We start from the raw sequence: 6965 nt of genomic DNA, 5'->3' as shown, positions 1-6965 counted from the left end.
CACAATCAAAGAAGTTTGAAATATTTTTTTGTTTGATGATTTTTTTTTTTCAATTGAAGAAAACTAGTTCATATAAGATGATTGGTTTTCTTTTTAAGTTGTAACTTGAATTTTAAGTTCAATATATGTTACCTCTATTTATAGTTAAGAAACATAAACTATTGTAGTATATTTTTATATGTAACCTATGCTTGTAATTCTAGTATCAAATATATGTAGATATGGTGACAATGGTGTATATTATATATGATACGTTTGTAACATACATAACATGAATCAACCTCTGAAAGTACTCAAAATCTTAAAATTTTAGAATTTAAAAAAATATTGAATATAATCGAATACTTTATGATCTTGGATGATTTGGGTGGAATTTATAATTAATAATAATTAGATTTTATAAGTTGTTGGTTGAAATGTTTATAAAATCAGATATCCTGATGTTTATTGTCGTGTTAATAGATGATACATAAAAGTATAAGACTCCTTCAAAATATTAAAATTATAAATAACAAGGTGGCTCTAATTAGGAGGAAGTATAAATCAGATCATAAAGATGTATTGTTTCTTAATACTACGTAAATTAGATTAGAAAATGACGATGATTACGACTTTACGCGAATGAATGAGGTCACGATGCTTTTGTATATTATATACATTTAATGGTGCCAAAAAATAAGTAATGGGTCCATAGCTCAGTGGTAGAGCAATTGACTGCAGATCAATAGGTCACCGGTTCGAACCCGGTTGGGCCCTATAAAAATATCTTTTAGCATTTTTTTATAAACCAAAATCTTAGATTGAAGTGTTTTTTTTACCGATTTTGTGATCCTATTTTCTCATAGTGGTACAAATTCTTAGTTATTTCCCAATACATTGTATGAAGATTTTGTGATGATTATATCAATGTTGCTCATATAAAGTGTTGTAGCTTGTAAAAGCAAGGGAGAAGGAAGGGAAGTTCCTCCATGATCGAAGATACTCCACGACCCTATTATTAGACGCTATTATTAAATTGTGATATTATTTTGTTTCTGATTCCTTTTTTTAGAAAGCCACAAAGGACGAGGTGAGAATCGATCCCAAGATCTCTTAGAATCGGAAGGAAAACTCTAACCACTTGAGCTATTCTTCACTCTTCCTATTATTAAATGAGACAAGCCTTATCTATACTTAGTATTTAAAAACACAAACCAAAAATGTCACATGTCCTCCTCCCCCTTTACCTTCCTCTAGAATCATTCTCTTTTCTTATGTTTACATATAACTTTTCCATCTCCCCCGCTTTATTTCTTAATAGCTCTTTATATTGTATAACCTCCACTAATTCAACAATTGATTGTATTAACCTTCTCCTATTTTATCTTTATCTTTCAATTCCATTTAATCACATTAGTCATTTAATTCATTAACCCTTTATGTTCCCCAATCTCTAATATAAATACAAAATTTCCACTAAAAAAATTTTCCCATCACTACCTAAGTTCCAAAAAAAAAAAAAAAAAAAAAAACAGAATATATATCTCAATAAATTCTATGTAAAATTTTACTATAACAAGGATGACGGATGAAAAAGGAAAGAGAAAAAAAAAAAAAAAAAAAAAAAAAAAAAAAAAAAAAAACTGAAGCTACGAAAATAAGAGACTTGAAATATGTCAATAGAAAAAAGAGATTTTTGTAAGAATATTATGAAAATTTCATACTATAACATTGCTTGCATGTCATTAAGTTTTTTTTCATAAGATAGATGAGGAGGGTCATTATTTTCAACATATTAAGTGCACTCTAAGAGAAATTGATTTGGTAAAGAGCTTTTTATTTAATTTTAAAATATAAAATTATGACAAGGTTTGATAATTAGTTTTTTTTTATACGAATTATTGATTAACTACCCTACAATAAGATAATTTGATTAAATAATTTTTTAAGTCAATTTTTCTAATATGTCAAAAGCTGATGAAAAAAAAGTAATTCAAGTAATTTGTGAGTTTTAAGTATAAATAATAACTTATACACAATCCGTGCGTACAACGGGTCCAAAAGCTATTTTAATTAAATAAGGTACTATCATTATTTTTTTAACACTATAAGAGAAAATATATTAATTAGCTCGGACTAGACGCAGCAGAGCGACGACCCGGGAGGGAATTCCCCACCGGCAGGGGGACAGGACACGGCCCAACCTTTTGGGTTGAGCGCTCGCCTCCTCTTCTTGTAGGGGTCTAAATCAAATGTTCAAGTATAACTATCACACTATGTATTACAAATGGAAATTTCGTGATAACTACCTACATAAATAAATACAACAAAAGTAAGCGAGTGCTAAAGTGCATATTGTTCCATCGAAAAGCATGAAGATTCCTCCTTTTTTTTTTTTTGAGAAAGCATGAAGATTATTTAGAAAAAAAAGTAGAAAACGTAATATTTTTTCTATCTAAGATGCAAGGACTTACAAAGTAAGTAGATAAATAAATATTGTTTAGGTAAAAATACCCTAGACACGTGGACAAATCAGAGAGAGATACGTGTCAAGTCTGGACAGGCCCACACGAGCCACTCACCAGCTGACACGTGTTAGCCTCAGATATCAGCTGGAATTGCGGCCTTCAAGGCCCAGTTCCCGAGAAAGTCGCAAAACGGCGCAACCCAACAAATCTAGGTCAGAGTGACCTAAGAGAGGGCACATTTTCCAACGACCCTATAACTTGAGAGATATCCCCCATTTTGGGGCACATTTAATCATTTATTACACTACCCTACATTCTCTCACATCAGAGAAAACACTTGATCTCGAAATCCGAGAAAGATCTCTCTTTACTTTCCGCACCTTTTCATATTCTCCAACACGTTCTAACTTGATCGTCGGAGGCGGAGCTCCAACCACCCGGAGTCTCCGTTATTTTGCAGGTACAGGCATCACCAGACCAGTCTTCGAGTTGTACTCTTCCGAGGGACAAAAATACCCAAAACATTTGGCGCCGTCTGTGGGAAGATTACCTCAAAGGTCGTTCAAGAGTCTGTACCACCGCCAGACCCCAGCCGTCCTACGGTTGATGGGGAGGTCTTTACAGACCATGAAGACGACCACGATGTAGACGTCGAAATGTATGTGGCCTCTGACGGGTCTCTCATTGCTAAACACATCCATTCCAAGGATAAGCTGGAGCGAGTAAAAAATGAAGCTAGTACCAGCATATCTGTTGGACCACTGCCTGGTAATACCCAGGCGGCAGGAGGTCAGGCTCCAGTAACCCGAGACGAACTCATGAAATTCATGACAAGTTTCAAGGGTGAGATCAAGGACTTGATCGAAAAGAGGACGGTTGGCTCTAGCAAGTGTCAGTCGGCCAAAAAATCTCCTCAAGTTGCGAGGAGGAAATCAGTCATAGACAGGTAACCTACTCCACATTCGAAGGAGAAGACTATGCCTGCCCTTGACTGGACTAAGATTCTTCTGCCCCAGACGGGCATAAGGAAGGTCATCCATGAAGTTCAGCCGAATGGCAACAAGAAGACCTTCACCGATGCTCGACATATCATCGAGCAAAATTGGAATCAGCAGCTTTCTGAGTCAGTTTCTATGTTGAGCTTTCCAGACAGCTTTAAGAATACATCCGCAAGGAATACTCTGTCCTTGCATGAGAGCCATATAGGCAGCAAGTCCGTCCATTCTGGCCTTTAGATGATTGGGAATGCCCCGTATGTGCCTCAGATGGCATACGGGCCATACACCCCTCACTTCATGCAGCCGACCCTCTTTGGAGGACAAGCAGCATATAACGTCCAACCTTTGGATTGGCAGCTCCGTCTGCTCAAACTTGGTGAACAAACTTCTGCATTCACCAAGGAGATAACCGAGGCGGCACAGTCGGCCAAGGTTAAGAATGTGTTGGTTGGTGCTTATGATGGTACCTCCAACCCTGAGGACCACCTCATGGCCTACTCCAATCTTATCCACATGCAGGGGTTGAAGGATGCTATGAGGTGCCGATGTTTTTCGGCTACCTTGAAGGGCATAGCCCAGCAATGGTTCGACAACCTGCCAACCGGGTGCATTGATAGATTCAGGAGGCTTGCCTTCCCGTTTGCCTCCAACTTCTCGATGAACATCCCTGCCAAGAAAACAAGTCTCGACTTGAGCACCATCAGGCAAGGAGAGAGAGAAGGACTTCGCTCCTATGTTAGACGGTTCAATCTGGTGAGAATCCAGATTCAAGGGCTGTCTAACGAGGTAGCCTACACAGACTTCTTTAAGGGTCTGAAGGATGGGTCAAACTTTAAGTTTGACCTCTTCCGAAAGAGCGTTTTCACTCTCAAAGAGACATTGATAGAGGCGGAGAACTTTATTCAAGCTACGGACCTCTGCTCGTCCAGCCATCAGTCAAACTCCAAGAAGTCTGACAAGCAAAAAGAGAGTCGGTCTGCTCATCCGGCTTAGAAAGCTGATCAGAGAAAAAAGAGAAAAGAAGTTTGGGCGGTTGATGAGCCTGATCAGCCGTCCAAAAAGAAAAAGAAAGAATTCAAACCGTACGTTCCGAGGTACGAGTTTAATAAAGACTGCCACTCCATCCTCGTGGAAATAAATGACCGACTGACCATTGAAAAGCCGAATCCAACGAAGAGTTCCGTTCAGTCACGGAACAAGAATAAATATTGTCACTTTCATGAGGAAGTCGGCCATGACACCAAAGACTGCTATAATCTTAAGTGAACGTTGGACCGTCTAACTGACAAGGGGGTGCTGAACTCCTATGTCTTGAAGTCCAAAGCGACTGTCAAGACGAATTCAGGGCAGTCGTCTAAGACTGTCCAACCTACTAGTAATTCGGACACCGACAAGGATCCAGTCTACACCATAGTAGGCGGATTCGCCAGTGGTGGCCCGACTATCAGGGGGACCAAGGATCATCTGAAGAAGATGATCCACTTAGTTGATGATGGACAGGCATTGTAGAGACCAAATTGTGTCCCCAAAAACCAAACCCAATGATAAATATCTTCACGTCATTAATTATCGAACAAGGTGAAATGTGAAAGAGACTTGTGAATGCTTCTGTTTTAACAAAAATATTTCTTTTTATTTTTGAAAATGTTCCTTTTTGTACCCTATTTATGAAAAACGTCCAGTCCAGTTTATTTTGGTCCATGATAAGGGTCCAATAATGTTGTAGTTGTATGGGGATTGAAAAGACCTTTCAAACGATATATTATAAGTCCAATTCCGATGAATAATGAGGAAGTTATGGCTAAAATACTAAACTGGGCCCAAACCGGATTTTACTTACGACCCAATGATCATGTGGAGGGTCCAAAGGTTCAATCCCATTCTTAAACCAATTAGGATTAATTGAAAGCTTCTATAAGTTTCTAAAAGGTCTTAATTATCCTTTTTGAAAAGATAAGATCAAAGAATTTGAAATTGAATAAAACTCCTCTTTTTGAGAGTCCTTATCCTATGCGAAATAAAAGATGATCAGATATTATTTTTCGTGCCTTATAATATTTATCCAAATATTATATGGTTGGATAGATTTTGAAATTATCTTTCCAATGATATATTATAATATTAATTCCGATCTATAACGAAAAAGATATGAAAGAAATACGAAACTCTATCCAAAACTGACACCCTTTCACTATTTGGGAAATATCTTTTATTCTACAAAAGATTTTAATCTGATTCTAATTGGATTGAAAATTAGACTGCAAGAGCTTTCAAACAACATATTGTATGACTTATTTGGACTTCTGGATCAAAAGACATGATAAAAAACAAAATCCGCAAAAAACTGTCTCATCGCGAAACGATAGCAATGTCGCGCCGCGTGATTTCTATCGTTTCGTGACAGACTCTGTCGTGCACGACAGCTCTGCGACAGAACCAATTTTATTTTGATTCAAATTCTAAATCTTTTCTATCGTTTTCGGAATATTTTCTCTATAAATAGGGTCGTATTTCCCCGTTTTCAATCAATCAACAAGCTTGATCATCACCAATCATCTCTCTCCTCTCTCTATTCTTTTTCTAAGCCTAGCCCTTTTCAAAATACATCATACCTCATTCACAAGTTCTAGACACACTTAGCCAAGTTCGAAATTGTCTTCGCCCTTGACGTGAAAGGTTGATAATTTCTAAGGGTTTGGTCCCAAATCTTATTTTAATTCTTTGATTAGATTTATTATTTAATATTTTCCTTGAAGTTACTAATGCGTGTATTTTTTTATTAGAAAGAGATAAGAGGCATCAAAGTAAGTAATTTAATTGCTTAATTATTATTTTGATATAGAAATCATGTTTATAATTTTATATTAATTCCTAGTTACATGTTAGGATGTTATTTATTGCTTTCTAGTATTATATTTAGGATGCCTCCTATTTCTTCTATCATGTTAGGGATAAAGATTTGATCTTTAATGTTTAGTGACATGCTAGGATTTGTTATTAATCTTATTAGTATCATGCCTAGGATCTTGCTATTATTATTATGCTTTGATGAGATTGGGAATATTATTATGATGATGATTGTTATTATGTTGCTTGATATATTATTATTGTTATTGCTTGATCATGCCCTCTCTTGCGGGTTTAAAGGGAATTTGTACTTGTAATCACGCCTAATAAGATAATTAACAATTTGGTTTAGGCTAATATGATTTTAATTCAAGTAATCGCCAATAATAGATTTGTTTGTGCATTAATATTCAACTAACATATATTAAATAGGTTTTAGGGTTAATCTAATGAATGTATGTTAGTCAGAAAGCACACATGAATATGAGAAGAATAAAGTAGAGGCCTTTTTAGAGCAGGTTCAATCTCTTTTAGGTTGGATTTGTACCTTCATCCCCGAATATCCAGTCATGGTTCCAGACCAATATGGAGTTAGCGATCTCATGGATCGTGAAGGGGTGTTGTTTCGGGGTTTTTTGGGATCCCTCGGGACACTATTCTGATCGGAGGGATA

At 36.5% G+C, this 6965-nt stretch overlaps 1 non-coding gene across 1 annotated transcript; it reads left to right on the top strand.

Moving 5' to 3' along the window:
- Nucleotides 1–684: 684 nt before the first annotated feature.
- TRNAC-GCA (transfer RNA cysteine (anticodon GCA)) lies at nt 685–756 on the top strand. Its single transcript has one exon. It is a non-coding gene; the product is annotated as a tRNA-Cys (tRNA).
- Nucleotides 757–6965: the final 6209 nt, after the last annotated feature.

The sequence above is a fragment of the Chenopodium album genome, chromosome 14, assembly GCF_948465745.1.
Source record: "Chenopodium album chromosome 14, dcCheAlbu1.1, whole genome shotgun sequence".
Taxonomy (NCBI): Eukaryota; Viridiplantae; Streptophyta; class Magnoliopsida; order Caryophyllales; family Amaranthaceae; genus Chenopodium; species Chenopodium album.
This window is presented reverse-complemented; position numbering and strand designations above follow the sequence as displayed.